Source organism: Hoplias malabaricus, unplaced genomic scaffold (assembly GCF_029633855.1).
Source record: "Hoplias malabaricus isolate fHopMal1 unplaced genomic scaffold, fHopMal1.hap1 scaffold_157, whole genome shotgun sequence".
In the NCBI taxonomy this organism is placed as follows: Eukaryota; Metazoa; Chordata; class Actinopteri; order Characiformes; family Erythrinidae; genus Hoplias; species Hoplias malabaricus.
The window spans coordinates 28083-50067 of NW_027100891.1; the positions used below are offsets into that span (position 1 = coordinate 28083).

General features: G+C 40.7%; 57 non-coding genes and 10 pseudogenes across 57 annotated transcripts; all 67 read left to right on the forward strand.

Moving 5' to 3' along the window:
• Positions 1–183: 183 nt before the first annotated feature.
• Positions 184–302, forward strand: LOC136682052 (5S ribosomal RNA). The gene has a single exon (XR_010798350.1). It is a non-coding gene; the product is annotated as a 5S ribosomal RNA (ribosomal RNA).
• Positions 303–504: 202 nt separating this feature from the next.
• LOC136682137 (5S ribosomal RNA) lies at positions 505–623 on the forward strand. The gene has a single exon (XR_010798432.1). It is a non-coding gene; the product is annotated as a 5S ribosomal RNA (ribosomal RNA).
• A 207-nt stretch (positions 624–830) lies between these two features.
• LOC136682053 (5S ribosomal RNA) lies at positions 831–949 on the forward strand. The gene has a single exon (XR_010798351.1). It is a non-coding gene; the product is annotated as a 5S ribosomal RNA (ribosomal RNA).
• A 207-nt stretch (positions 950–1156) lies between these two features.
• LOC136682054 (5S ribosomal RNA) lies at positions 1157–1275 on the forward strand. Its single transcript, XR_010798352.1, has one exon. It is a non-coding gene; the product is annotated as a 5S ribosomal RNA (ribosomal RNA).
• A 205-nt stretch (positions 1276–1480) lies between these two features.
• Positions 1481–1599, forward strand: LOC136682312 (5S ribosomal RNA; annotated as a pseudogene).
• A 210-nt stretch (positions 1600–1809) lies between these two features.
• Positions 1810–1928, forward strand: LOC136682330 (5S ribosomal RNA). The gene has a single exon (XR_010798596.1). It is a non-coding gene; the product is annotated as a 5S ribosomal RNA (ribosomal RNA).
• Positions 1929–2133: 205 nt separating this feature from the next.
• On the forward strand, positions 2134–2252 carry LOC136682055 (5S ribosomal RNA). Its single transcript, XR_010798353.1, has one exon. It is a non-coding gene; the product is annotated as a 5S ribosomal RNA (ribosomal RNA).
• Positions 2253–2459: 207 nt separating this feature from the next.
• LOC136682057 (5S ribosomal RNA) lies at positions 2460–2578 on the forward strand. Its single transcript, XR_010798354.1, has one exon. It is a non-coding gene; the product is annotated as a 5S ribosomal RNA (ribosomal RNA).
• A 207-nt stretch (positions 2579–2785) lies between these two features.
• Positions 2786–2904, forward strand: LOC136682058 (5S ribosomal RNA). Its single transcript, XR_010798355.1, has one exon. It is a non-coding gene; the product is annotated as a 5S ribosomal RNA (ribosomal RNA).
• Positions 2905–3112: 208 nt separating this feature from the next.
• Positions 3113–3231, forward strand: LOC136682211 (5S ribosomal RNA). The gene has a single exon (XR_010798506.1). It is a non-coding gene; the product is annotated as a 5S ribosomal RNA (ribosomal RNA).
• Positions 3232–3436: 205 nt separating this feature from the next.
• Positions 3437–3555, forward strand: LOC136682208 (5S ribosomal RNA). The gene has a single exon (XR_010798503.1). It is a non-coding gene; the product is annotated as a 5S ribosomal RNA (ribosomal RNA).
• Positions 3556–3762: 207 nt separating this feature from the next.
• On the forward strand, positions 3763–3881 carry LOC136682059 (5S ribosomal RNA). Its single transcript, XR_010798356.1, has one exon. It is a non-coding gene; the product is annotated as a 5S ribosomal RNA (ribosomal RNA).
• A 221-nt stretch (positions 3882–4102) lies between these two features.
• Positions 4103–4221, forward strand: LOC136682060 (5S ribosomal RNA). The gene has a single exon (XR_010798357.1). It is a non-coding gene; the product is annotated as a 5S ribosomal RNA (ribosomal RNA).
• Positions 4222–4429: 208 nt separating this feature from the next.
• Positions 4430–4548, forward strand: LOC136682253 (5S ribosomal RNA). Its single transcript, XR_010798544.1, has one exon. It is a non-coding gene; the product is annotated as a 5S ribosomal RNA (ribosomal RNA).
• Positions 4549–4768: 220 nt separating this feature from the next.
• On the forward strand, positions 4769–4887 carry LOC136682061 (5S ribosomal RNA). The gene has a single exon (XR_010798358.1). It is a non-coding gene; the product is annotated as a 5S ribosomal RNA (ribosomal RNA).
• Positions 4888–5108: 221 nt separating this feature from the next.
• LOC136682063 (5S ribosomal RNA) lies at positions 5109–5227 on the forward strand. Its single transcript, XR_010798360.1, has one exon. It is a non-coding gene; the product is annotated as a 5S ribosomal RNA (ribosomal RNA).
• Positions 5228–5434: 207 nt separating this feature from the next.
• LOC136682282 (5S ribosomal RNA) lies at positions 5435–5553 on the forward strand. Its single transcript, XR_010798572.1, has one exon. It is a non-coding gene; the product is annotated as a 5S ribosomal RNA (ribosomal RNA).
• A 208-nt stretch (positions 5554–5761) lies between these two features.
• On the forward strand, positions 5762–5880 carry LOC136682064 (5S ribosomal RNA). The gene has a single exon (XR_010798361.1). It is a non-coding gene; the product is annotated as a 5S ribosomal RNA (ribosomal RNA).
• Positions 5881–6088: 208 nt separating this feature from the next.
• Positions 6089–6207, forward strand: LOC136682065 (5S ribosomal RNA). Its single transcript, XR_010798362.1, has one exon. It is a non-coding gene; the product is annotated as a 5S ribosomal RNA (ribosomal RNA).
• Positions 6208–6414: 207 nt separating this feature from the next.
• On the forward strand, positions 6415–6533 carry LOC136682066 (5S ribosomal RNA). The gene has a single exon (XR_010798363.1). It is a non-coding gene; the product is annotated as a 5S ribosomal RNA (ribosomal RNA).
• Positions 6534–6740: 207 nt separating this feature from the next.
• Positions 6741–6859, forward strand: LOC136682254 (5S ribosomal RNA). The gene has a single exon (XR_010798545.1). It is a non-coding gene; the product is annotated as a 5S ribosomal RNA (ribosomal RNA).
• Positions 6860–7067: 208 nt separating this feature from the next.
• Positions 7068–7186, forward strand: LOC136682067 (5S ribosomal RNA). The gene has a single exon (XR_010798364.1). It is a non-coding gene; the product is annotated as a 5S ribosomal RNA (ribosomal RNA).
• A 208-nt stretch (positions 7187–7394) lies between these two features.
• Positions 7395–7513, forward strand: LOC136682068 (5S ribosomal RNA). Its single transcript, XR_010798365.1, has one exon. It is a non-coding gene; the product is annotated as a 5S ribosomal RNA (ribosomal RNA).
• Positions 7514–7720: 207 nt separating this feature from the next.
• Positions 7721–7839, forward strand: LOC136682069 (5S ribosomal RNA). Its single transcript, XR_010798366.1, has one exon. It is a non-coding gene; the product is annotated as a 5S ribosomal RNA (ribosomal RNA).
• Positions 7840–8048: 209 nt separating this feature from the next.
• On the forward strand, positions 8049–8167 carry LOC136682256 (5S ribosomal RNA). The gene has a single exon (XR_010798547.1). It is a non-coding gene; the product is annotated as a 5S ribosomal RNA (ribosomal RNA).
• A 207-nt stretch (positions 8168–8374) lies between these two features.
• On the forward strand, positions 8375–8493 carry LOC136682070 (5S ribosomal RNA). Its single transcript, XR_010798367.1, has one exon. It is a non-coding gene; the product is annotated as a 5S ribosomal RNA (ribosomal RNA).
• A 208-nt stretch (positions 8494–8701) lies between these two features.
• Positions 8702–8820, forward strand: LOC136682071 (5S ribosomal RNA). The gene has a single exon (XR_010798368.1). It is a non-coding gene; the product is annotated as a 5S ribosomal RNA (ribosomal RNA).
• A 211-nt stretch (positions 8821–9031) lies between these two features.
• On the forward strand, positions 9032–9150 carry LOC136682073 (5S ribosomal RNA). The gene has a single exon (XR_010798369.1). It is a non-coding gene; the product is annotated as a 5S ribosomal RNA (ribosomal RNA).
• Positions 9151–9358: 208 nt separating this feature from the next.
• On the forward strand, positions 9359–9477 carry LOC136682291 (5S ribosomal RNA; annotated as a pseudogene).
• A 207-nt stretch (positions 9478–9684) lies between these two features.
• LOC136682236 (5S ribosomal RNA) lies at positions 9685–9803 on the forward strand. The gene has a single exon (XR_010798528.1). It is a non-coding gene; the product is annotated as a 5S ribosomal RNA (ribosomal RNA).
• Positions 9804–10011: 208 nt separating this feature from the next.
• Positions 10012–10130, forward strand: LOC136682214 (5S ribosomal RNA). Its single transcript, XR_010798508.1, has one exon. It is a non-coding gene; the product is annotated as a 5S ribosomal RNA (ribosomal RNA).
• A 207-nt stretch (positions 10131–10337) lies between these two features.
• On the forward strand, positions 10338–10456 carry LOC136682075 (5S ribosomal RNA). Its single transcript, XR_010798371.1, has one exon. It is a non-coding gene; the product is annotated as a 5S ribosomal RNA (ribosomal RNA).
• Positions 10457–10664: 208 nt separating this feature from the next.
• LOC136682286 (5S ribosomal RNA) lies at positions 10665–10783 on the forward strand. Its single transcript, XR_010798576.1, has one exon. It is a non-coding gene; the product is annotated as a 5S ribosomal RNA (ribosomal RNA).
• Positions 10784–10990: 207 nt separating this feature from the next.
• LOC136682238 (5S ribosomal RNA) lies at positions 10991–11109 on the forward strand. The gene has a single exon (XR_010798530.1). It is a non-coding gene; the product is annotated as a 5S ribosomal RNA (ribosomal RNA).
• A 206-nt stretch (positions 11110–11315) lies between these two features.
• On the forward strand, positions 11316–11434 carry LOC136682215 (5S ribosomal RNA). Its single transcript, XR_010798509.1, has one exon. It is a non-coding gene; the product is annotated as a 5S ribosomal RNA (ribosomal RNA).
• Positions 11435–11641: 207 nt separating this feature from the next.
• On the forward strand, positions 11642–11760 carry LOC136682076 (5S ribosomal RNA). The gene has a single exon (XR_010798372.1). It is a non-coding gene; the product is annotated as a 5S ribosomal RNA (ribosomal RNA).
• A 208-nt stretch (positions 11761–11968) lies between these two features.
• LOC136682257 (5S ribosomal RNA) lies at positions 11969–12087 on the forward strand. Its single transcript, XR_010798548.1, has one exon. It is a non-coding gene; the product is annotated as a 5S ribosomal RNA (ribosomal RNA).
• Positions 12088–12294: 207 nt separating this feature from the next.
• Positions 12295–12413, forward strand: LOC136682077 (5S ribosomal RNA). Its single transcript, XR_010798373.1, has one exon. It is a non-coding gene; the product is annotated as a 5S ribosomal RNA (ribosomal RNA).
• A 207-nt stretch (positions 12414–12620) lies between these two features.
• Positions 12621–12739, forward strand: LOC136682258 (5S ribosomal RNA). Its single transcript, XR_010798549.1, has one exon. It is a non-coding gene; the product is annotated as a 5S ribosomal RNA (ribosomal RNA).
• A 208-nt stretch (positions 12740–12947) lies between these two features.
• Positions 12948–13066, forward strand: LOC136682303 (5S ribosomal RNA; annotated as a pseudogene).
• A 208-nt stretch (positions 13067–13274) lies between these two features.
• On the forward strand, positions 13275–13393 carry LOC136682226 (5S ribosomal RNA). Its single transcript, XR_010798520.1, has one exon. It is a non-coding gene; the product is annotated as a 5S ribosomal RNA (ribosomal RNA).
• A 208-nt stretch (positions 13394–13601) lies between these two features.
• Positions 13602–13720, forward strand: LOC136682294 (5S ribosomal RNA; annotated as a pseudogene).
• Positions 13721–13927: 207 nt separating this feature from the next.
• Positions 13928–14046, forward strand: LOC136682239 (5S ribosomal RNA). The gene has a single exon (XR_010798531.1). It is a non-coding gene; the product is annotated as a 5S ribosomal RNA (ribosomal RNA).
• Positions 14047–14255: 209 nt separating this feature from the next.
• LOC136682259 (5S ribosomal RNA) lies at positions 14256–14374 on the forward strand. Its single transcript, XR_010798550.1, has one exon. It is a non-coding gene; the product is annotated as a 5S ribosomal RNA (ribosomal RNA).
• Positions 14375–14581: 207 nt separating this feature from the next.
• Positions 14582–14700, forward strand: LOC136682297 (5S ribosomal RNA; annotated as a pseudogene).
• Positions 14701–14922: 222 nt separating this feature from the next.
• On the forward strand, positions 14923–15041 carry LOC136682078 (5S ribosomal RNA). Its single transcript, XR_010798374.1, has one exon. It is a non-coding gene; the product is annotated as a 5S ribosomal RNA (ribosomal RNA).
• Positions 15042–15248: 207 nt separating this feature from the next.
• LOC136682079 (5S ribosomal RNA) lies at positions 15249–15367 on the forward strand. Its single transcript, XR_010798375.1, has one exon. It is a non-coding gene; the product is annotated as a 5S ribosomal RNA (ribosomal RNA).
• Positions 15368–15575: 208 nt separating this feature from the next.
• On the forward strand, positions 15576–15694 carry LOC136682080 (5S ribosomal RNA). The gene has a single exon (XR_010798376.1). It is a non-coding gene; the product is annotated as a 5S ribosomal RNA (ribosomal RNA).
• A 208-nt stretch (positions 15695–15902) lies between these two features.
• LOC136682227 (5S ribosomal RNA) lies at positions 15903–16021 on the forward strand. The gene has a single exon (XR_010798521.1). It is a non-coding gene; the product is annotated as a 5S ribosomal RNA (ribosomal RNA).
• A 208-nt stretch (positions 16022–16229) lies between these two features.
• LOC136682305 (5S ribosomal RNA) lies at positions 16230–16348 on the forward strand (annotated as a pseudogene).
• Positions 16349–16571: 223 nt separating this feature from the next.
• Positions 16572–16690, forward strand: LOC136682228 (5S ribosomal RNA). The gene has a single exon (XR_010798522.1). It is a non-coding gene; the product is annotated as a 5S ribosomal RNA (ribosomal RNA).
• A 208-nt stretch (positions 16691–16898) lies between these two features.
• Positions 16899–17017, forward strand: LOC136682306 (5S ribosomal RNA; annotated as a pseudogene).
• Positions 17018–17240: 223 nt separating this feature from the next.
• On the forward strand, positions 17241–17359 carry LOC136682207 (5S ribosomal RNA). Its single transcript, XR_010798502.1, has one exon. It is a non-coding gene; the product is annotated as a 5S ribosomal RNA (ribosomal RNA).
• Positions 17360–17568: 209 nt separating this feature from the next.
• LOC136682260 (5S ribosomal RNA) lies at positions 17569–17687 on the forward strand. The gene has a single exon (XR_010798551.1). It is a non-coding gene; the product is annotated as a 5S ribosomal RNA (ribosomal RNA).
• Positions 17688–17894: 207 nt separating this feature from the next.
• Positions 17895–18013, forward strand: LOC136682081 (5S ribosomal RNA). Its single transcript, XR_010798377.1, has one exon. It is a non-coding gene; the product is annotated as a 5S ribosomal RNA (ribosomal RNA).
• Positions 18014–18220: 207 nt separating this feature from the next.
• LOC136682082 (5S ribosomal RNA) lies at positions 18221–18339 on the forward strand. Its single transcript, XR_010798378.1, has one exon. It is a non-coding gene; the product is annotated as a 5S ribosomal RNA (ribosomal RNA).
• Positions 18340–18547: 208 nt separating this feature from the next.
• On the forward strand, positions 18548–18666 carry LOC136682083 (5S ribosomal RNA). The gene has a single exon (XR_010798379.1). It is a non-coding gene; the product is annotated as a 5S ribosomal RNA (ribosomal RNA).
• A 208-nt stretch (positions 18667–18874) lies between these two features.
• LOC136682231 (5S ribosomal RNA) lies at positions 18875–18993 on the forward strand. The gene has a single exon (XR_010798523.1). It is a non-coding gene; the product is annotated as a 5S ribosomal RNA (ribosomal RNA).
• Positions 18994–19201: 208 nt separating this feature from the next.
• LOC136682307 (5S ribosomal RNA) lies at positions 19202–19320 on the forward strand (annotated as a pseudogene).
• Positions 19321–19543: 223 nt separating this feature from the next.
• LOC136682232 (5S ribosomal RNA) lies at positions 19544–19662 on the forward strand. Its single transcript, XR_010798524.1, has one exon. It is a non-coding gene; the product is annotated as a 5S ribosomal RNA (ribosomal RNA).
• A 208-nt stretch (positions 19663–19870) lies between these two features.
• On the forward strand, positions 19871–19989 carry LOC136682309 (5S ribosomal RNA; annotated as a pseudogene).
• Positions 19990–20212: 223 nt separating this feature from the next.
• On the forward strand, positions 20213–20331 carry LOC136682084 (5S ribosomal RNA). Its single transcript, XR_010798380.1, has one exon. It is a non-coding gene; the product is annotated as a 5S ribosomal RNA (ribosomal RNA).
• Positions 20332–20540: 209 nt separating this feature from the next.
• Positions 20541–20659, forward strand: LOC136682262 (5S ribosomal RNA). The gene has a single exon (XR_010798553.1). It is a non-coding gene; the product is annotated as a 5S ribosomal RNA (ribosomal RNA).
• Positions 20660–20866: 207 nt separating this feature from the next.
• On the forward strand, positions 20867–20985 carry LOC136682240 (5S ribosomal RNA). Its single transcript, XR_010798532.1, has one exon. It is a non-coding gene; the product is annotated as a 5S ribosomal RNA (ribosomal RNA).
• Positions 20986–21194: 209 nt separating this feature from the next.
• On the forward strand, positions 21195–21313 carry LOC136682263 (5S ribosomal RNA). The gene has a single exon (XR_010798554.1). It is a non-coding gene; the product is annotated as a 5S ribosomal RNA (ribosomal RNA).
• A 206-nt stretch (positions 21314–21519) lies between these two features.
• On the forward strand, positions 21520–21638 carry LOC136682298 (5S ribosomal RNA; annotated as a pseudogene).
• Positions 21639–21859: 221 nt separating this feature from the next.
• LOC136682086 (5S ribosomal RNA) lies at positions 21860–21978 on the forward strand. The gene has a single exon (XR_010798382.1). It is a non-coding gene; the product is annotated as a 5S ribosomal RNA (ribosomal RNA).
• Positions 21979–21985: the final 7 nt, after the last annotated feature.

Consider the following 21985-nt stretch of genomic DNA (forward strand, 5'->3'; position numbering starts at 1 on the left):
AGACAGTAACCACAGTCATTTAAACACAAGAGAAGAAGAAAACTACAAAAAAAAAAAAACGAACTGGAAAGCCAATCATTTTCATTTGAGGTGTCAGGTGGTCTACCGTTTACAGGCAGCTCTAAAACAAGTATTACTCTTAGAAGAGTATATAGAAATAGTCTTCTACAGCCAGCAGTGATCGCTTACGGCCATACCACTCCTTGAAAGCCCGATCCCGTCTGATCTCGGAAGCGAAGAAGAGTTGGGCCTAGTTAGTACTTGGATGGGAGACTGCCTGGGAATACTAGGTGCTGTAAGCTTTTTAGCTTAAGCTTCTATTATAAAGACAGTAACCACAGTCATTTAAACACAAGAGAAGAAGAAAACTACAAAAAAAAAAAAAACGAACTGGAAAGCCAATCATTTTCATTTGAGGTGTCAGGTGGTCTACCGTTTACAGGCAGCTCTAAAACAAGTATTACTCTTAGAAGAGTATATAGTCTTCTACAGCCAGGAGTGATCGCTTACGGCCATACCACTCTTTGAAAGCCCGATCCCGTCTGATCTCGGAAGCGAAGAAGAGTTGGGCCTAGTTAGTACTTGGATGGGAGACTGCCTGGGAATACTAGGTGCTGTAAGCTTTTTAGCTTAAGCTTCTATTATAAAGACAGTAACCACAGTCATTTAAACACAAGAGAAGAAGAAAACTACAAAAAAAAAAAAACGAACTGGAAAGCCAATCATTTTCATTTGAGGTGTCAGGTGGTCTACCGTTTACAGGCAGCTCTAAAACAAGTATTACTCTTAGAAGAGTATATAGAAATAGTCTTCTACAGCCAGCAGTGATCGCTTACGGCCATACCACTCCTTGAAAGCCCGATCCCGTCTGATCTCGGAAGCGAAGAAGAGTTGGGCCTAGTTAGTACTTGGATGGGAGACTGCCTGGGAATACTAGGTGCTGTAAGCTTTTTAGCTTAAGCTTCTATTATAAAGACAGTAACCACAGTCATTTAAACACAAGAGAAGAAGAAAACTACAAAAAAAAAAAAACGAACTGGAAAGCCAATCATTTTCATTTGAGGTGTCAGGTGGTCTACCGTTTACAGGCAGCTCTAAAACAAGTATTACTCTTAGAAGAGTATATAGAAATAGTCTTCTACAGCCAGCAGTGATCGCTTACGGCCATACCACTCCTTGAAAGCCCGATCCCGTCTGATCTCGGAAGCGAAGAAGAGTTGGGCCTAGTTAGTACTTGGATGGGAGACTGCCTGGGAATACTAGGTGCTGTAAGCTATTTAGCTTAAGCTTCTATTATAAAGACAGTAACCACAGTCATTTAAACACAAGAGAAGAAGAAAACTTAAGAAAAAAAAACGAACTGGAAAGCCAATCATTTTCATTTGAGGTGTCAGGTGGTCTACCGTTTACAGGCAGCTCTAAAACAAGTATTACTCTTAGAAGAGTATATAGAAATAGTCTTCTACAGCCAGCAGTGATCGCTTCCGGCCATACCACTCCTTGAAAGCCCGATCCCGTCTGATCTCGGAAGCGAAGAAGAGTTGGGCCTAGTTAGTACTTGGATGGGAGACTGCCTGGCAATACTAGGTGCTGTAAGCTTTTTAGCTTAAGCTTCTATTATAAAGACAGTAACCACAGTCATTTAAACACAAGAGAAGAAGAAAACTACAAAAAAAAAAAAAAAACGAACTGGAAAGCCAATCATTTTCATTTGAGGTGTCAGGTGGTCTACCGTTTACAGGCAGCTCTAAAACAAGTATTACTCTTAGAAGAGTATATAGAAATAGTCTTCTACAGCCAGCAATGATCGCTTACGGCCATACCACTCCTTGAAAGCCCGATCTCGTCTGATCTCGGAAGCGAAGAGGAGTTGGGCCTAGTTAGTACTTGGATGGGAGACTGCCTGGGAATACTAGGTGCTGTAAGCTTTTTAGCTTAAGTTTCTATTATAAAGACAGTAACCACAGTCATTTAAACACAAGAGAAGAAGAAAACTTAAGAAAAAAAAACGAACTGGAAAGCCAATCATTTTCATTTGAGGTGTCAGGTGGTCTACCGTTTACAGGCAGCTCTAAAACAAGTATTACTCTTAGAAGAGTATATAGAAATAGTCTTCTACAGCCAGCAGTGATCGCTTACGGCCATACCACTCCTTGAAAGCCCGATCCCGTCTGATCTCGGAAGCGAAGAAGAGTTGGGCCTAGTTAGTACTTGGATGGGAGACTGCCTGGGAATACTAGGTGCTGTAAGCTTTTTAGCTTAAGCTTCTATTATAAAGACAGTAACCACAGTCATTTAAACACAAGAGAAGAAGAAAACTACAAAAAAAAAAAAACGAACTGGAAAGCCAATCATTTTCATTTGAGGTGTCAGGTGGTCTACCGTTTACAGGCAGCTCTAAAACAAGTATTACTCTTAGAAGAGTATATAGAAATAGTCTTCTACAGCCAGCAGTGATCGCTTACGGCCATACCACTCCTTGAAAGCCCGATCCCGTCTGATCTCGGAAGCGAAGAAGAGTTGGGCCTAGTTAGTACTTGGATGGGAGACTGCCTGGGAATACTAGGTGCTGTAAGCTTTTTAGCTTAAGCTTCTATTATAAAGACAGTAACCACAGTCATTTAAACACAAGAGAAGAAGAAAACTACAAAAAAAAAAAAACGAACTGGAAAGCCAATCATTTTCATTTGAGGTGTCAGGTGGTCTACCGTTTACAGGCAGCTCTAAAACAAGTATTACTCTTAGAAGAGTATATAGAAATAGTCTTCTACAGCCAGCAGTGATCGCTTACGGCCATACCACTCCTTGAAAGCCCGATCCCGTCTGATCTCGGAAGCGAAGAAGAGTTGGGCCTAGTTAGTACTTGGATGGGAGACTGCCTGGGAATACTAGGTGCTGTAAGCTTTTTAGCTTAAGCTTCTATTATAAAGACAGTAACCACAGTCATTTAAACACAAGAGAAGAAGAAAACTACAAAATAAAAAAAAACGAACTGGAAAGCCAATCATTTTCATTTGAGGTGTCAGGTGGTCTACCGTTTACAGGCAGCTCTAAAACAAGTATTACTCTTAGAAGAGTATATAGAAATAGTCTTCTACAGCCAGCAGTGATCGCTTACGGCCATACCACTCCTTGAAAGCCCGATCTCGTCTGATCTCGGAAGCGAAGAAGAGTTGGGCCTAGTTAGTACTTGGATGGGAGACTGCCTGGGAATACTAGGTGCTGTAAGCTTTTTAGCTTAAGTTTCTATTATAAAGACAGTAACCACAGTCATTTAAACACAAGAGAAGAAGAAAACTTAAGAAAAAAAAACGAACTGGAAAGCCAATCATTTTCATTTGAGGTGTCAGGTGGTCTACCGTTTACAGGCAGCTCTAAAACAAGTATTACTCTTAGAAGAGTATATAGAAATAGTCTTCTACAGCCAGCAGTGATCGCTTACGGCCATACCACTCCTTGAAAGCCCGATCCCGTCTGATCTCGGAAGCGAAGGAGAGTTGGGCCTAGTTAGTACTTGGATGGGAGACTGCCTGGGAATACTAGGTGCTGTAAGCTTTTTAGCTTAAGCTTCTATTATAAAGACAGTAACCACAGTCATTTAAACACAAGAGAAGAAGAAAACTACAAAAAAAAAAAAACGAACTGGAAAGCCAATCATTTTCATTTGAGGTGTCAGGTGGTCTACCGTTTACAGGCAGCTCTAAAACAAGTATTACTCTTAGAAGAGTATATAGAAATAGTCTTCTACAGCTAGCAGTGATCGCTTACGGCCATACCACTCCTTGAAAGCCCGATCCCGTCTGATCTCGGAAGCGAAGAAGAGTTGGGCCTAGTTAGTACTTGGATGGGAGACTGCCTGGGAATACTAGGTGCTGTAAGCTTTTTAGCTTAAGCTTCTATTATAAAGACAGTAACCACAGTCATTTAAACACAAGAGAAGAAGAAAACTTAAAAAAAAACAACAACAAAAAAAAAAAACGAACTGGAAAGCCAATCATTTTCATTTGAGGTGTCAGGTGGTCTACCGTTTACAGGCAGCTCTAAAACAAGTATTACTCTTAGAAGAGTATATAGAAATAGTCTTCTACAGCCAGCAGTGATCGCTTACGGCCATACCACTCCTTGAAAGCCCGATCCCGTCTGATCTCGGAAGCGAAGAAGAGTTGGGCCTAGTTAGTACTTGGATGGGAGACTGCCTGGGAATACTAGGTGCTGTAAGCTTTTTAGCTTAAGCTTCTATTATAAAGACAGTAACCACAGTCATTTAAACACAAGAGAAGAAGAAAACTACAAAAAAAAAAAAAACGAACTGGAAAGCCAATCATTTTCATTTGAGGTGTCAGGTGGTCTACCGTTTACAGGCAGCTCTAAAACAAGTATTACTCTTAGAAGAGTATATAGAAATAGTCTTCTACAGCCAGCAGTGATCGCTTACGGCCATACCACTCCTTGAAAGCCCGATCCCGTCTGATCTCGGAAGCGAAGAAGAGTTGGGCCTAGTTAGTACTTGGATGGCAGACTGCCTGGGAATACTAGGTGCTGTAAGCTTTTTAGCTTAAGTTTCTATTATAAAGACAGTAACCACAGTCATTTAAACACAAGAGAAGAAGAAAACTAAAAAAAAAAACAACAACAAAAAAAAAACGAACTGGAAAGCCAATCATTTTCATTTGAGGTGTCAGGTGGTCTACCGTTTACAGGCAGCTCTAAAACAAGTATTACTCTTAGAAGAGTATATAGAAATAGTCTTCTACAGCCAGCAGTGATCGCTTACGGCCATACCACTCCTTGAAAGCCCGATCCCGTCTGATCTCGGAAGCGAAGAAGAGTTGGGCCTAGTTAGTACTTGGATGGGAGACTGCCTGGGAATACTAGGTGCTGTAAGCTTTTTAGCTTAAGCTTCTATTATAAAGACAGTAACCACAGTCATTTAAACACAAGAGAAGAAGAAAACTTAAAAAAAAACAACAACAAAAAAAAAAAACGAACTGGAAAGCCAATCATTTTCATTTGAGGTGTCAGGTGGTCTACCGTTTACAGGCAGCTCTAAAACAAGTATTACTCTTAGAAGAGTATATAGAAATAGTCTTCTACAGCCAGCAGTGATCGCTTACGGCCATACCACTCCTTGAAAGCCCGATCCCGTCTGATCTCGGAAGCGAAGAAGAGTTGGGCCTAGTTAGTACTTGGATGGGAGACTGCCTGGGAATACTAGGTGCTGTAAGCTTTTTAGCTTAAGCTTCTATTATAAAGACAGTAACCACAGTCATTTAAACACAAGAGAAGAAGAAAACTACAAAAAAAAAAAAACGAACTGGAAAGCCAATCATTTTCATTTGAGGTGTCAGGTGGTCTACCGTTTACAGGCAGCTCTAAAACAAGTATTACTCTTAGAAGAGTATATAGAAATAGTCTTCTACAGCCAGCAGTGATCGCTTACGGCCATACCACTCCTTGAAAGCCCGATCCTGTCTGATCTCGGAAGCGAAGAAGAGTTGGGCCTAGTTAGTACTTGGATGGGAGACTGCCTGGGAATACTAGGTGCTGTAAGCTTTTTAGCTTAAGCTTCTATTATAAAGACAGTAACCACAGTCATTTAAACACAAGAGAAGAAGAAAACTACAAAAAAAAAAAAAACGAACTGGAAAGCCAATCATTTTCATTTGAGGTGTCAGGTTGTCTACCGTTTACAGGCAGCTCTAAAACAAGTATTACTCTTAGAAGAGTATATAGAAATAGTCTTCTACAGCCAGCAGTGATCGCTTACGGCCATACCACTCCTTGAAAGCCCGATCCCGTCTGATCTCGGAAGCGAAGAAGAGTTGGGCCTAGTTAGTACTTGGATGGGAGACTGCCTGGGAATACTAGGTGCTGTAAGCTTTTTAGCTTAAGCTTCTATTATAAAGACAGTAACCACAGTCATTTAAACACAAGAGAAGAAGAAAACTTCAAAAAAAAAAAAAACGAACTGGAAAGCCAATCATTTTCATTTGAGGTGTCAGGTGGTCTACCGTTTACAGGCAGCTCTAAAACAAGTATTACTCTTAGAAGAGTATATAGAAATAGTCTTCTACAGCCAGCAGTGATCGCTTACGGCCATACCACTCCTTGAAAGCCCGATCCCGTCTGATCTCGGAAGCGAAGAAGAGTTGGGCCTAGTTAGTACTTGGATGGGAGACTGCCTGGGAATACTAGGTGCTGTAAGCTTTTTAGCTTAAGCTTCTATTATAAAGACAGTAACCACAGTCATTTAAACACAAGAGAAGAAGAAAACTACAAAAAAAAAAAAACGAACTGGAAAGCCAATCATTTTCATTTGAGGTGTCAGGTGGTCTACCGTTTACAGGCAGCTCTAAAACAAGTATTACTCTTAGAAGAGTATATAGAAATAGTCTTCTACAGCCAGCAGTGATCGCTTACGGCCATACCACTCCTTGAAAGCCCGATCCCGTCTGATCTCGGAAGCGAAGAAGAGTTGGGCCTAGTTAGTACTTGGATGGGAGACTGCCTGGGAATACTAGGTGCTGTAAGCTTTTTAGCTTAAGCTTCTATTATAAAGACAGTAACCACAGTCATTTAAACACAAGAGAAGAAGAAAACTACAAAAAAAAAAAAACGAACTGGAAAGCCAATCATTTTCATTTGAGGTGTCAGGTGGTCTACCGTTTACAGGCAGCTCTAAAACAAGTATTACTCTTAGAAGAGTATATAGAAATAGTCTTCTACAGCCAGCAGTGATCGCTTACGGCCATACCACTCCTTGAAAGCCCGATCCCGTCTGATCTCGGAAGCGAAGAAGAGTTGGGCCTAGTTAGTACTTGGATGGCAGACTGCCTGGGAATACTAGGTGCTGTAAGCTTTTTAGCTTAAGCTTCTATTATAAAGACAGTAACCACAGTCATTTAAACACAAGAGAAGAAGAAAACTACAACAAAAAAAAAAACGAACTGGAAAGCCAATCATTTTCATTTGAGGTGTCAGGTGGTCTACCGTTTACAGGCAGCTCTAAAACAAGTATTACTCTTAGAAGAGTATATAGAAATAGTCTTCTACAGCCAGCAGTGATCGCTTACGGCCATACCACTCCTTGAAAGCCCGATCCCGTCTGATCTCGGAAGCGAAGAAGAGTTGGGCCTAGTTAGTACTTGGATGGGAGACTGCCTGGGAATACTAGGTGCTGTAAGCTTTTTAGCTTAAGCTTCTATTATAAAGACAGTAACCACAGTCATTTAAACACAAGAGAAGAAGAAAACTACAAAAAAAAAAAAAACGAACTGGAAAGCCAATCATTTTCATTTGAGGTGTCAGGTGGTCTACCGTTTACAGGCAGCTCTAAAACAAGTATTACTCTTAGAAGAGTATATAGAAATAGTCTTCTACAGCCAGCAGTGATCGCTTACGGCCATACCACTCCTTGAAAGCCCGATCCCGTCTGATCTCGGAAGCGAAGAAGAGTTGGGCCTAGTTAGTACTTGGATGGGAGACTGCCTGGGAATACTAGGTGCTGTAAGCTTTTTAGCTTAAGCTTCTATTATAAAGACAGTAACCACAGTCATTTAAACACAAGAGAAGAAGAAAACTACAAAAAAAAAAAAACGAACTGGAAAGCCAATCATTTTCATTTGAGGTGTCAGGTGGTCTACCGTTTACAGGCAGCTCTAAAACAAGTATTACTCTTAGAAGAGTATATAGAAATAGTCTTCTACAGCCAGCAGTGATCGCTTACGGCCATACCACTCCTTGAAAGCCCGATCCCGTCTGATCTCGGAAGCGAAGAAGAGTTGGGCCTAGTTAGTACTTGGATGGGAGACTGCCTGGGAATACTAGGTGCTGTAAGCTTTTTAGCTTAAGCTTCTATTATAAAGACAGTAACCACAGTCATTTAAACACAAGAGAAGAAGAAAACTACAAAAAAAAAAAAAAACGAACTGGAAAGCCAATCATTTTCATTTGAGGTGTCAGGTGGTCTACCGTTTACAGGCAGCTCTAAAACAAGTATTACTCTTAGAAGAGTATATAGAAATAGTCTTCTACAGCCAGCAGTGATCGCTTACGGCCATACCACTCCTTGAAAGCCCGATCCCGTCTGATCTCGGAAGCGAAGAAGAGTTGGGCCTAGTTAGTACTTGGATGGCAGACTGCCTGGGAATACTAGGTGCTGTAAGCTTTTTAGCTTAAGCTTCTATTATAAAGACAGTAACCACAGTCATTTAAACACAAGAGAAGAAGAAAACTACAAAAAAAAAAAAACGAACTGGAAAGCCAATCATTTTCATTTGAGGTGTCAGGTGGTCTACCGTTTACAGGCAGCTCTAAAACAAGTATTACTCTTAGAAGAGTATATAGAAATAGTCTTCTACAGCCAGCAGTGATCGCTTACGGCCATACCACTCCTTGAAAGCCCGATCCCGTCTGATCTCGGAAGCGAAGAAGAGTTGGGCCTAGTTAGTACTTGGATGGGAGACTGCCTGGGAATACTAGGTGCTGTAAGCTTTTTAGCTTAAGCTTCTATTATAAAGACAGTAACCACAGTCATTTAAACACAAGAGAAGAAGAAAACTACAAAAAAAAAAAAAACGAACTGGAAAGCCAATCATTTTCATTTGAGGTGTCAGGTGGTCTACCGTTTACAGGCAGCTCTAAAACAAGTATTACTCTTAGAAGAGTATATAGAAATAGTCTTCTACAGCCAGCAGTGATCGCTTACGGCCATACCACTCCTTGAAAGCCCGATCCCGTCTGATCTCGGAAGCGAAGAAGAGTTGGGCCTAGTTAGTACTTGGATGGGAGACTGCCTGGGAATACTAGGTGCTGTAAGCTTTTTAGCTTAAGCTTCTATTATAAAGACAGTAACCACAGTCATTTAAACACAAGAGAAGAAGAAAACTACAAAAAAAAAAAAACGAACTGGAAAGCCAATCATTTTCATTTATTTGAGGTGTCAGGTGGTCTACCGTTTACAGGCAGCTCTAAAACAAGTATTACTCTTAGAAGAGTATATAGAAATAGTCTTCTACAGCCAGCAGTGATCGCTTACGGCCATACCACTCCTTGAAAGCCCGATCCCGTCTGATCTCGGAAGCGAAGAAGAGTTGGGCCTAGTTAGTACTTGGATGGGAGACTGCCTGGGAATACTAGGTGCTGTAAGCTTTTTAGCTTAAGCTTCTATTATAAAGACAGTAACCACAGTCATTTAAACACAAGAGAAGAAGAAAACTACAAAAAAAAAAAAAACGAACTGGAAAGCCAATCATTTTCATTTGAGGTGTCAGGTGGTCTACCGTTTACAGGCAGCTCTAAAACAAGTATTACTCTTAGAAGAGTATATAGAAATAGTCTTCTACAGCCAGCAGTGATCGCTTACGGCCATACCACTCCTTGAAAGCCCGATCCCGTCTGATCTCGGAAGCGAAGAAGAGTTTGGCCTAGTTAGTACTTGGATGGGAGACTGCCTGGGAATACTAGGTGCTGTAAGCTTTTTAGCTTAAGCTTCTATTATAAAGACAGTAACCACAGTCATTTAAACACAAGAGAAGAAGAAAACTACAAAAAAAAAAAAACGAACTGGAAAGCCAATCATTTTCATTTGAGGTGTCAGGTGGTCTACCGTTTACAGGCAGCTCTAAAACAAGTATTACTCTTAGAAGAGTATATAGAAATAGTCTTCTACAGCCAGCAGTGATCACTTACGGCCATACCACTCCTTGAAAGCCCGATCCCGTCTGATCTCGGAAGCGAAGAAGAGTTGGGCCTAGTTAGTACTTGGATGGGAGACTGCCTGGGAATACTAGGTGCTGTAAGCTTTTTAGCTTAAGCTTCTATTATAAAGACAGTAACCACAGTCATTTAAACACAAGAGAAGAAGAAAACTACAAAAAAAAAAAAAACGAACTGGAAAGCCAATCATTTTCATTTGAGGTGTCACGTGGTCTACCGTTTACAGGCAGCTCTAAAACAAGTATTAGTCTTAGAAGAGTATATAGAAATAGTCTTCTACAGCCAGCAGTGATCGCTTACGGCCATACCACTCCTTGAAAGCCCGATCTCGTCTGATCTCGGAAGCGAAGAAGAGTTGGGCCTAGTTAGTACTTGGATGGGAGACTGCCTGGGAATACTAGGTGCTGTAAGCTTTTTAGCTTAAGCTTCTATTATAAAGACAGTAACCACAGTCATTTAAACACAAGAGAAGAAGAAAACTACAAAAAAAAAAAAACGAACTGGAAAGCCAATCATTTTCATTTGAGGTGTCAGGTGGTCTACCGTTTACAGGCAGCTCTAAAACAAGTATTACTCTTAGAAGAGTATATAGAAATAGTCTTCTACAGCCAGCAGTGATCGCTTACGGCCATACCACTCCTTGAAAGCCCGATCCCGTCTGATCTCGGAAGCGAAGAAGAGTTGGGCCTAGTTAGTACTTGGATGGGAGACTGCCTGGGAATACTAGGTGCTGTAAGCTTTTTAGCTTAAGCTTCTATTATAAAGACAGTAACCACAGTCATTTAAACACAAGAGAAGAAGAAAACTACAAAAAAAAAAAAAACGAACTGGAAAGCCAATCATTTTCATTTGAGGTGTCAGGTGGTCTACCGTTTACAGGCAGCTCTAAAACAAGTATTACTCTTAGAAGAGTATATAGAAATAGTCTTCTACAGCCAGCAGTGATCGCTTACGGCCATACCACTCCTTGAAAGCCCGATCCCGTCTGATCTCGGAAGCGAAGAAGAGTTGGGCCTGGTTAGTACTTGGATGGGAGACTGCCTGGGAATACTAGGTGCTGTAAGTTTTTTAGCTTAAGCTTCTATTATAAAGACAGTAACCACAGTCATTTAAACACAAGAGAAGAAGAAAACTACAAAAAAAAAAAAACGAACTGGAAAGCCAATCATTTTCATTTGAGGTGTCAGGTGGTCTACCGTTTACAGGCAGCTCTAAAACAAGTATTACTCTTAGAAGAGTATATAGAAATAGTCTTCTACAGCCAGCAGTGATCACTTACGGCCATACCACTCCTTGAAAGCCCGATCCCGTCTGATCTCGGAAGCGAAGAAGAGTTGGGCCTAGTTAGTACTTGGATGGGAGACTGCCTGGGAATACTAGGTGCTGTAAGCTTTTTAGCTTAAGCTTCTATTATAAAGACAGTAACCACAGTCATTTAAACACAAGAGAAGAAGAAAACTACAAAAAAAAAAAACAAACTGGAAAGCCAATCATTTTCATTTGAGGTGTCAGGTGGTCTACCGTTTACAGGCAGCTCTAAAACAAGTATTAGTCTTAGAAGAGTATATAGAAATAGTCTTCTACAGCCAGCAGTGATCGCTTACGGCCATACCACTCCTTGAAAGCCCGATCTCGTCTGATCTCGGAAGCGAAGAAGAGTTGGGCCTAGTTAGTACTTGGATGGGAGACTGCCTGGGAATACTAGGTGCTGTAAGCTTTTTAGCTTAAGCTTCTATTATAAAGACAGTAACCACAGTCATTTAAACACAAGAGAAGAAGAAAACTACAAAAAAAAAAAAACGAACTGGAAAGCCAATCATTTTCATTTGAGGTGTCAGGTGGTCTACCGTTTACAGGCAGCTCTAAAACAAGTATTACTCTTAGAAGAGTATATAGAAATAGTCTTCTACAGCCAGCAGTGATCGCTTACGGCCATACCACTCCTTGAAAGCCCGATCCCGTCTGATCTCGGAAGCGAAGAAGAGTTGGGCCTAGTTAGTACTTGGATGGGAGACTGCCTGGGAATACTAGGTGCTGTAAGCTTTTTAGCTTAAGCTTCTATTATAAAGACAGTAACCACAGTCATTTAAACACAAGAGAAAAAGAAAACTACAAAAAAAAAAAAAACGAACTGGAAAGCCAATCATTTTCATTTGAGGTGTCAGGTGGTCTACCGTTTACAGGCAGCTCTAAAACAAGTATTACTCTTAGAAGAGTATATAGAAATAGTCTTCTACAGCCAGCAGTGATCGCTTACGGCCATACCACTCCTTGAAAGCCCGATCCCGTCTGATCTCGGAAGCGAAGAAGAGTTGGGCCTAGTTAGTACTTGGATGGCAGACTGCCTGGGAATACTAGGTGCTGTAAGCTTTTTAGCTTAAGCTTCTATTATAAAGACAGTAACCACAGTCATTTAAACACAAGAGAAGAAGAAAACTACAAAAAAAAAAAAACGAACTGGAAAGCCAATCATTTTCATTTGAGGTGTCAGGTGGTCTAACGTTTACAGGCAGCTCTAAAACAAGTATTACTCTTAGAAGAGTATATAGAAATAGTCTTCTACAGCCAGCAGTGATCGCTTACGGCCATACCACTCCTTGAAAGCCCGATCCCGTCTGATCTCGGAAGCGAAGAAGAGTTGGGCCTAGTTAGTACTTGGATGGGAGACTGCCTGGGAATACTAGGTGCTGTAAGCTTTTTAGCTTAAGCTTCTATTATAAAGACAGTAACCACAGTCATTTAAACACAAGAGAAGAAGAAAACTACAAAAAAAAAAAAACGAACTGGAAAGCCAATCATTTTCATTTGAGGTGTCAGGTGGTCTACCGTTTACAGGCAGCTCTAAAACAAGTATTACTCTTAGAAGAGTATATAGAAATAGTCTTCTACAGCCAGCAGTGATCGCTTACGGCCATACCACTCCTTGAAAGCCCGATCCCGTCTGATCTCGGAAGCGAAGAAGAGTTGGGCCTAGTTAGTACTTGGATGGCAGACTGCCTGGGAATACTAGGTGCTGTAAGCTTTTTAGCTTAAGCTTCTATTATAAAGACAGTAACCACAGTCATTTAAACACAAGAGAAGAAGAAAACTACAAAAAAAAAAAAAACGAACTGGAAAGCCAATCATTTTCATTTGAGGTGTCAGGTGGTCTACCGTTTACAGGCAGCTCTAAAACAAGTATTACTCTTAGAAGAGTATATAGAAATAGTCTTCTACAGCCAGCAGTGATCGCTTACGGCCATGCCACTCCTTGAAGGCACGATCCCGTCTGATCTCGGAAGCGAAGAAGAGTTGGGCCTAGTTAGTACTTGGATGGGAGACTGCCTGGGAATACTAGGTGCTGTAAGCTTTTTAGCTTAAGCTTCTATTATAAAGACAGTAACCACAGTCATTTAAACACAAGAGAAGAAGAAAACTACAAAAAAAAAAAAAACGAACTGGAAAGCCAATCATTTTCATTTGAGGTGTCAGGTGGTCTACCGTTTACAGGCAGCTCTAAAACAAGTATTACTCTTAGAAGAGTATATAGAAATAGTCTTCTACAGCCAGCAGTGATCGCTTACGGCCATACCACTCCTTGAAAGCCCGATCCCGTCTGATCTCGGAAGCGAAGAAGAGTTGGGCCTAGTTAGTACTTGGATGGGAGACTGCCTGGGAATACTAGGTGTTGTAAGCTTTTTAGCTTAAGCTTCTATTATAAAGACAGTAACCACAGTCATTTAAACACAAGAGAAGAAGAAAACTACAAAAAAAAAAAAAACGAACTGGAAAGCCAATCATTTTCATTTGAGGTGTCAGGTGGTCTACCGTTTACAGGCAGCTCTAAAACAAGTATTACTCTTAGAAGAGTATATAGAAATAGTCTTCTACAGCCAGCAGTGATCGCTTACGGCCATACCACTCCTTGAAAGCCCGATCTCGTCTGATCTCGGAAGCGAAGAAGAGTTGGGCCTAGTTAGTACTTGGATGGCAGACTGCCTGGGAATACTAGGTGCTGTAAGCTTTTTAGCTTAAGCTTCTATTATAAAGACAGTAACCACAGTCATTTAAACACAAGAGAAGAAGAAAACTACAAAAAAAAAAAAACGAACTGGAAAGCCAATCATTTTCATTTGAGGTGTCAGGTGGTCTACCGTTTACAGGCAGCTCTAAAACAAGTATTACTCTTAGAAGAGTATATAGAAATAGTCTTCTACAGCCAGCAGTGATCGCTTACGGCCATACCACTCCTTGAAAGCCCGATCCCGTCTGATCTCGGAAGCGAAGAAGAGTTGGGCCTAGTTAGTACTTGGATGGGAGACTGCCTGGGAATACTAGGTGCTGTAAACTTTTTAGCTTAAGCTTCTATTATAAAGACAGTAACCACAGTCATTTAAACACAAGAGAAGAAGAAAACTACAAAAAAAAAAAAAAACGAACTGGAAAGCCAATCATTTTCATTTGAGGTGTCAGGTGGTCTACCGTTTACAGGCAGCTCTAAAACAAGTATTACTCTTAGAAGAGTATATAGAAATAGTCTTCTACAGCCAGCAGTGATCGCTTACGGCCATACCACTCCTTGAAAGCCCGATCCCGTCTGATCTCGGAAGCGAAGAAGAGTTGGGCCTAGTTAGTACTTGGATGGCAGACTGCCTGGGAATACTAGGTGCTGTAAGCTTTTTAGCTTAAGCTTCTATTATAAAGACAGTAACCACAGTCATTTAAACACAAGAGAAGAAGAAAACTACAAAAAAAAAAAAACGAACTGGAAAGCCAATCATTTTCATTTGAGGTGTCAGGTGGTCTACCGTTTACAGGCAGCTCTAAAACAAGTATTACTCTTAGAAGAGTATATAGAAATAGTCTTCTACAGCCAGCAGTGATCGCTTACGGCCATACCACTCCTTGAAAGCCCGATCTCGTCTGATCTCGGAAGCGAAGAAGAGTTGGGCCTAGTTAGTACTTGGATGGGAGACTGCCTGGGAATACTAGGTGCGGTAAGCTTTTTAGCTTAAGTTTCTATTATAAAGACAGTAACCACAGTCATTTAAACACAAGAGAAGAAGAAAACTTAAAAAAAAAAAACAACAAAACAAAAAAAACGAACTGGAAAGCCAATCATTTTCATTTGAGGTGTCAGGTGGTCTACCGTTTACAGGCAGCTCTAAAACAAGTATTACTCTTAGAAGAGTATATAGAAATAGTCTTCTACAGCCAGCAGTGATCGCTTACGGCCATACCACTCCTTGAAAGCCCGATCCCGTCTGATCTCGGAAGCGAAGAAGAGTTGGGCCTAGTTAGTACTTGGATGGGAGACTGCCTGGGAATACTAGGTGCTGTAAGCTTTTTAGCTTAAGCTTCTATTATAAAGACAGTAACCACAGTCATTTAAACACAAGAGAAGAAGAAAACTACAAAAAAAAAAAAACGAACTGGAAAGCCAATCATTTTCATTTGAGGTGTCAGGTGGTCTACCGTTTACAGGCAGCTCTAAAACAAGTATTACTCTTAGAAGAGTATATAGAAATAGTCTTCTACAGCCAGCAGTGATCGCTTACGGCCATACCACTCCTTGAAAGCCCGATCCCGTCTGATCTCGGAAGCGAAGAAGAGTTGGGCCTAGTTAGTACTTGGATGGGAGACTGCCTGGGAATACTAGGTGCTGTAAGCTTTTTAGCTTAAGCTTCTATTATAAAGACAGTAACCACAGTCATTTAAACACAAGAGAAGAAGAAAACTACAAAAAAAAAAAAAACGAACTGGAAAGCCAATCATTTTCATTTGAGGTGTCAGGTGGTCTACCGTTTACAGGCAGCTCTAAAACAAGTATTACTCTTAGAAGAGTATATAGAAATAGTCTTCTACAGCCAGCAGTGATCGCTTACGGCCATACCACTCCTTGAAAGCCCGATCCCGTCTGATCTCGGAAGCGAAGAAGAGTTGGGCCTAGTTAGTACTTGGATGGGAGACTGCCTGGGAATACTAGGTGCTGTAAGCTTTTTAGCTTAAGCTTCTATTATAAAGACAGTAACCACAGTCATTTAAACACAAGAGAAGAAGAAAACTACAAAAAAAAAAAAAACGAACTGGAAAGCCAATCATTTTCATTTGAGGTGTCAGGTGGTCTACCGTTTACAGGCAGCTCTAAAACAAGTATTACTCTTAGAAGAGTATATAGAAATAGTCTTCTACAGCCAGCAGTGATCGCTTACGGCCATACCACTCCTTGAAAGCCCGATCCCGTCTGATCTCGGAAGCGAAGAAGAGTTGGGCCTAGTTAGTACTTGGATGGGAGACTGCCTGGGAATACTAGGTGTTGTAAGCTTTTTAGCTTAAGCTTCTATTATAAAGACAGTAACCACAGTCATTTAAACACAAGAGAAGAAGAAAACTACAAAAAAAAAAAAAACGAACTGGAAAGCCAATCATTTTCATTTGAGGTGTCAGGTGGTCTACCGTTTACAGGCAGCTCTAAAACAAGTATTACTCTTAGAAGAGTATATAGAAATAGTCTTCTACAGCCAGCAGTGATCGCTTACGGCCATACCACTCCTTGAAAGCCCGATCTCGTCTGATCTCGGAAGCGAAGAAGAGTTGGGACTAGTTAGTACTTGGATGGGAGACTGCCTGGGAATACTAGGTGCTGTAAGCTTTTTAGCTTAAGTTTCTATTATAAAGACAGTAACCACAGTCATTTAAACACAAGAGAAGAAGAAAACTAAAAAAAAAAAAACAACAAAAAAAAAAAAAACGAACTGGAAAGCCAATCATTTTCATTTGAGGTGTCAGGTGGTCTACCGTTTACAGGCAGCTCTAAAACAAGTATTACTCTTAGAAGAGTATATAGAAATAGTCTTCTACAGCCAGCAGTGATCGCTTACGGCCATACCACTCCTTGAAAGCCCGATCCCGTCTGATCTCGGAAGCGAAGAAGAGTTGGGCCTAGTTAGTACTTGGATGGGAGACTGCCTGGGAATACTAGGTGTTGTAAGCTTTTTAGCTTAAGCTTCTATTATAAAGACAGTAACCACAGTCATTTAAACACAAGAGAAGAAGAAAACTACAAAAAAAAAAAAAACGAACTGGAAAGCCAATCATTTTCATTTGAGGTGTCAGGTGGTCTACCGTTTACAGGCAGCTCTAAAACAAGTATTACTCTTAGAAGAGTATATAGAAATAGTCTTCTACAGCCAGCAGTGATCGCTTACGGCCATACCACTCCTTGAAAGCCCGATCTCGTCTGATCTCGGAAGCGAAGAAGAGTTGGGACTAGTTAGTACTTGGATGGGAGACTGCCTGGGAATACTAGGTGCTGTAAGCTTTTTAGCTTAAGTTTCTATTATAAAGACAGTAACCACAGTCATTTAAACACAAGAGAAGAAGAAAACTAAAAAAAAAAAAACAACAAAAAAAAAAAAAACGAACTGGAAAGCCAATCATTTTCATTTGAGGTGTCAGGTGGTCTACCGTTTACAGGCAGCTCTAAAACAAGTATTACTCTTAGAAGAGTATATAGAAATAGTCTTCTACAGCCAGCAGTGATCGCTTACGGCCATACCACTCCTTGAAAGCCCGATCCCGTCTGATCTCGGAAGCGAAGAAGAGTTGGGCCTAGTTAGTACTTGGATGGGAGACTGCCTGGGAATACTGGGTGCTGTAAGCTTTTTAGCTTAAGCTTCTATTATAAAGACAGTAACCACAGTCATTTAAACACAAGAGAAGAAGAAAACTACAAAAAAAAAAAAAAACGAACTGGAAAGCCAATCATTTTCATTTGAGGTGTCAGGTGGTCTACCGTTTACAGGCAGCTCTAAAACAAGTATTACTCTTAGAAGAGTATATAGAAATAGTCTTCTACAGCCAGCAGTGATCGCTTACGGCCATACCACTCCTTGAAAGCCCGATCCCGTCTGATCTCGGAAGCGAAGAAGAGTTGGGCCTAGTTAGTACTTGGATGGCAGACTGCCTGGGAATACTAGGTGCTGTAAGCTTTTTAGCTTAAGCTTCTATTATAAAGACAGTAACCACAGTCATTTAAACACAAGAGAAGAAGAAAACTACAAAAAAAAAAAAACGAACTGGAAAGCCAATCATTTTCATTTGAGGTGTCAGGTGGTCTACCGTTTACAGGCAGCTCTAAAACAAGTATTACTCTTAGAAGAGTATATAGAAATAGTCTTCTACAGCCAGCAGTGATCGCTTACGGCCATACCACTCCTTGAAAGCCCGATCCCGTCTGATCTCGGAAGCGAAGAAGAGTTGGGCCTAGTTAGTACTTGGATGGGAGACTGCCTGGGAATACTAGGTGCTGTAAGCTTTTTAGCTTAAGCTTCTATTATAAAGACAGTAACCACAGTCATTTAAACACAAGAGAAGAAGAAAACTACAAAAAAAAAAAAACGAACTGGAAAGCCAATCATTTTCATTTGAGGTGTCAGGTGGTCTACCGTTTACAGGCAGCTCTAAAACAAGTATTACTCTTAGAAGAGTATATAGAAATAGTCTTCTACAGCCAGCAGTGATCGCTTACGGCCATACCACTCCTTGAAAGCCCGATCCCGTCTGATCTCGGAAGCGAAGAAGAGTTGGGCCTAGTTAGTACTTGGATGGGAGACTGCCTGGGAATACTAGGTGCTGTAAGCTTTTTAGCTTAAGCTTCTATTATAAAGACAGTAACCACAGTCATTTAAACACAAGAGAAGAAGAAAACTACAAAAAAAAAAAAAACGAACTGGAAAGCCAATCATTTTCATTTGAGGTGTCAGGTGGTCTACCGTTTACAGGCAGCTCTAAAACAAGTATTACTCTTAGAAGAGTATATAGAAATAGTCTTCTACAGCCAGCAGTGATCGCTTACGGCCATACCACTCCTTGAAAGCCCGATCCCGTCTGATCTCGGAAGCGAAGAAGAGTTGGGCCTAGTTAGTACTTGGATGGGAGACTGCCTGGGAATACTAGGTGCTGTAAGCTTTTTAGCTTAAGCTTCTATTATAAAGACAGTAACCACAGTCATTTAAACACAAGAGAAGAAGAAAACTACAAAAAAAAAAAAAACGAACTGGAAAGCCAATCATTTTCATTTGAGGTGTCAGGTGGTCTACCGTTTACAGGCAGCTCTAAAACAAGTATTACTCTTAGAAGAGTATATAGAAATAGTCTTCTACAGCCAGCAGTGATCGCTTACGGCCATACCACTCCTTGAAAGCCCGATCCCGTCTGATCTCGGAAGCGAAGAAGAGTTGGGCCTAGTTAGTACTTGGATGGGAGACTGCCTGGGAATACTAGGTGTTGTAAGCTTTTTAGCTTAAGCTTCTATTATAAAGACAGTAACCACAGTCATTTAAACACAAGAGAAGAAGAAAACTACAAAAAAAAAAAAAACGAACTGGAAAGCCAATCATTTTCATTTGAGGTGTCAGGTGGTCTACCGTTTACAGGCAGCTCTAAAACAAGTATTACTCTTAGAAGAGTATATAGAAATAGTCTTCTACAGCCAGCAGTGATCGCTTACGGCCATACCACTCCTTGAAAGCCCGATCTCGTCTGATCTCGGAAGCGAAGAAGAGTTGGGACTAGTTAGTACTTGGATGGGAGACTGCCTGGGAATACTAGGTGCTGTAAGCTTTTTAGCTTAAGTTTCTATTATAAAGACAGTAACCACAGTCATTTAAACACAAGAGAAGAAGAAAACTAAAAAAAAAAAAACAACAAAAAAAAAAAAAACGAACTGGAAAGCCAATCATTTTCATTTGAGGTGTCAGGTGGTCTACCGTTTACAGGCAGCTCTAAAACAAGTATTACTCTTAGAAGAGTATATAGAAATAGTCTTCTACAGCCAGCAGTGATCGCTTACGGCCATACCACTCCTTGAAAGCCCGATCCCGTCTGATCTCGGAAGCGAAGAAGAGTTGGGCCTAGTTAGTACTTGGATGGGAGACTGCCTGGGAATACTAGGTGTTGTAAGCTTTTTAGCTTAAGCTTCTATTATAAAGACAGTAACCACAGTCATTTAAACACAAGAGAAGAAGAAAACTACAAAAAAAAAAAAAACGAACTGGAAAGCCAATCATTTTCATTTGAGGTGTCAGGTGGTCTACCGTTTACAGGCAGCTCTAAAACAAGTATTACTCTTAGAAGAGTATATAGAAATAGTCTTCTACAGCCAGCAGTGATCGCTTACGGCCATACCACTCCTTGAAAGCCCGATCTCGTCTGATCTCGGAAGCGAAGAAGAGTTGGGACTAGTTAGTACTTGGATGGGAGACTGCCTGGGAATACTAGGTGCTGTAAGCTTTTTAGCTTAAGTTTCTATTATAAAGACAGTAACCACAGTCATTTAAACACAAGAGAAGAAGAAAACTAAAAAAAAAAAAACAACAAAAAAAAAAAAAACGAACTGGAAAGCCAATCATTTTCATTTGAGGTGTCAGGTGGTCTACCGTTTACAGGCAGCTCTAAAACAAGTATTACTCTTAGAAGAGTATATAGAAATAGTCTTCTACAGCCAGCAGTGATCGCTTACGGCCATACCACTCCTTGAAAGCCCGATCCCGTCTGATCTCGGAAGCGAAGAAGAGTTGGGCCTAGTTAGTACTTGGATGGGAGACTGCCTGGGAATACTAGGTGCTGTAAGCTTTTTAGCTTAAGCTTCTATTATAAAGACAGTAACCACAGTCATTTAAACACAAGAGAAGAAGAAAACTACAAAAAAAAAAAAAAACGAACTGGAAAGCCAATCATTTTCATTTGAGGTGTCAGGTGGTCTACCGTTTACAGGCAGCTCTAAAACAAGTATTACTCTTAGAAGAGTATATAGAAATAGTCTTCTACAGCCAGCAGTGATCGCTTACGGCCATACCACTCCTTGAAAGCCCGATCCCGTCTGATCTCGGAAGCGAAGAAGAGTTGGGCCTAGTTAGTACTTGGATGGCAGACTGCCTGGGAATACTAGGTGCTGTAAGCTTTTTAGCTTAAGCTTCTATTATAAAGACAGTAACCACAGTCATTTAAACACAAGAGAAGAAGAAAACTACAAAAAAAAAAAAACGAACTGGAAAGCCAATCATTTTCATTTGAGGTGTCAGGTGGTCTACCGTTTACAGGCAGCTCTAAAACAAGTATTACTCTTAGAAGAGTATATAGAAATAGTCTTCTACAGCCAGCAGTGATCGCTTACGGCCATACCACTCCTTGAAAGCCCGATCCCGTCTGATCTCGGAAGCGAAGAAGAGTTGGGCCTAGTTAGTACTTGGATGGGAGACTGCCTGGGAATACTAGGTGCTGTAAACTTTTTAGCTTAAGCTTCTATTATAAAGACAGTAACCACAGTCATTTAAACACAAGAGAAGAAGAAAACTACAAAAAAAAAAAAAAACGAACTGGAAAGCCAATCATTTTCATTTGAGGTGTCAGGTGGTCTACCGTTTACAGGCAGCTCTAAAACAAGTATTACTCTTAGAAGAGTATATAGAAATAGTCTTCTACAGCCAGCAGTGATCGCTTACGGCCATACCACTCCTTGAAAGCCCGATCCCGTCTGATCTCGGAAGCGAAGAAGAGTTGGGCCTAGTTAGTACTTGGATGGCAGACTGCCTGGGAATACTAGGTGCTGTAAGCTTTTTAGCTTAAGCTTCTATTATAAAGACAGTAACCACAGTCATTTAAACACAAGAGAAGAAGAAAACTACAAAAAAAAAAAACGAACTGGAAAGCCAATCATTTTCATTTGAGGTGTCAGGTGGTCTACCGTTTACAGGCAGCTCTAAAACAAGTATTACTCTTAGAAGAGTATATAGAAATAGTCTTCTACAGCCAGCAGTGATCGCTTACGGCCATACCACTCCTTGAAAGCCCGATCTCGTCTGATCTCGGAAGCGAAGAAGAGTTGGGCCTAGTTAGTACTTGGATGGGAGACTGCCTGGGAATACTAGGTGCGGTAAGCTTTTTAGCTTAAGTTTCTATTATAAAGACAGTAACCACAGTCATTTAAACACAAGAGAAGAAGAAAACTTAAAAAAAAAAACAACAAAACAAAAAAAACGAACTGGAAAGCCAATCATTTTCATTTGAGGTGTCAGGTGGTCTACCGTTTACAGGCAGCTCTAAAACAAGTATTACTCTTAGAAGAGTATATAGAAATAGTCTTCTACAGCCAGCAGTGATCGCTTACGGCCATACCACTCCTTGAAAGCCCGATCCCGTCTGATCTCGGAAGCGAAGAAGAGTTGGGCCTAGTTAGTACTTGGATGGGAGACTGCCTGGGAATACTAGGTGCTGTAAGCTTTTTAGC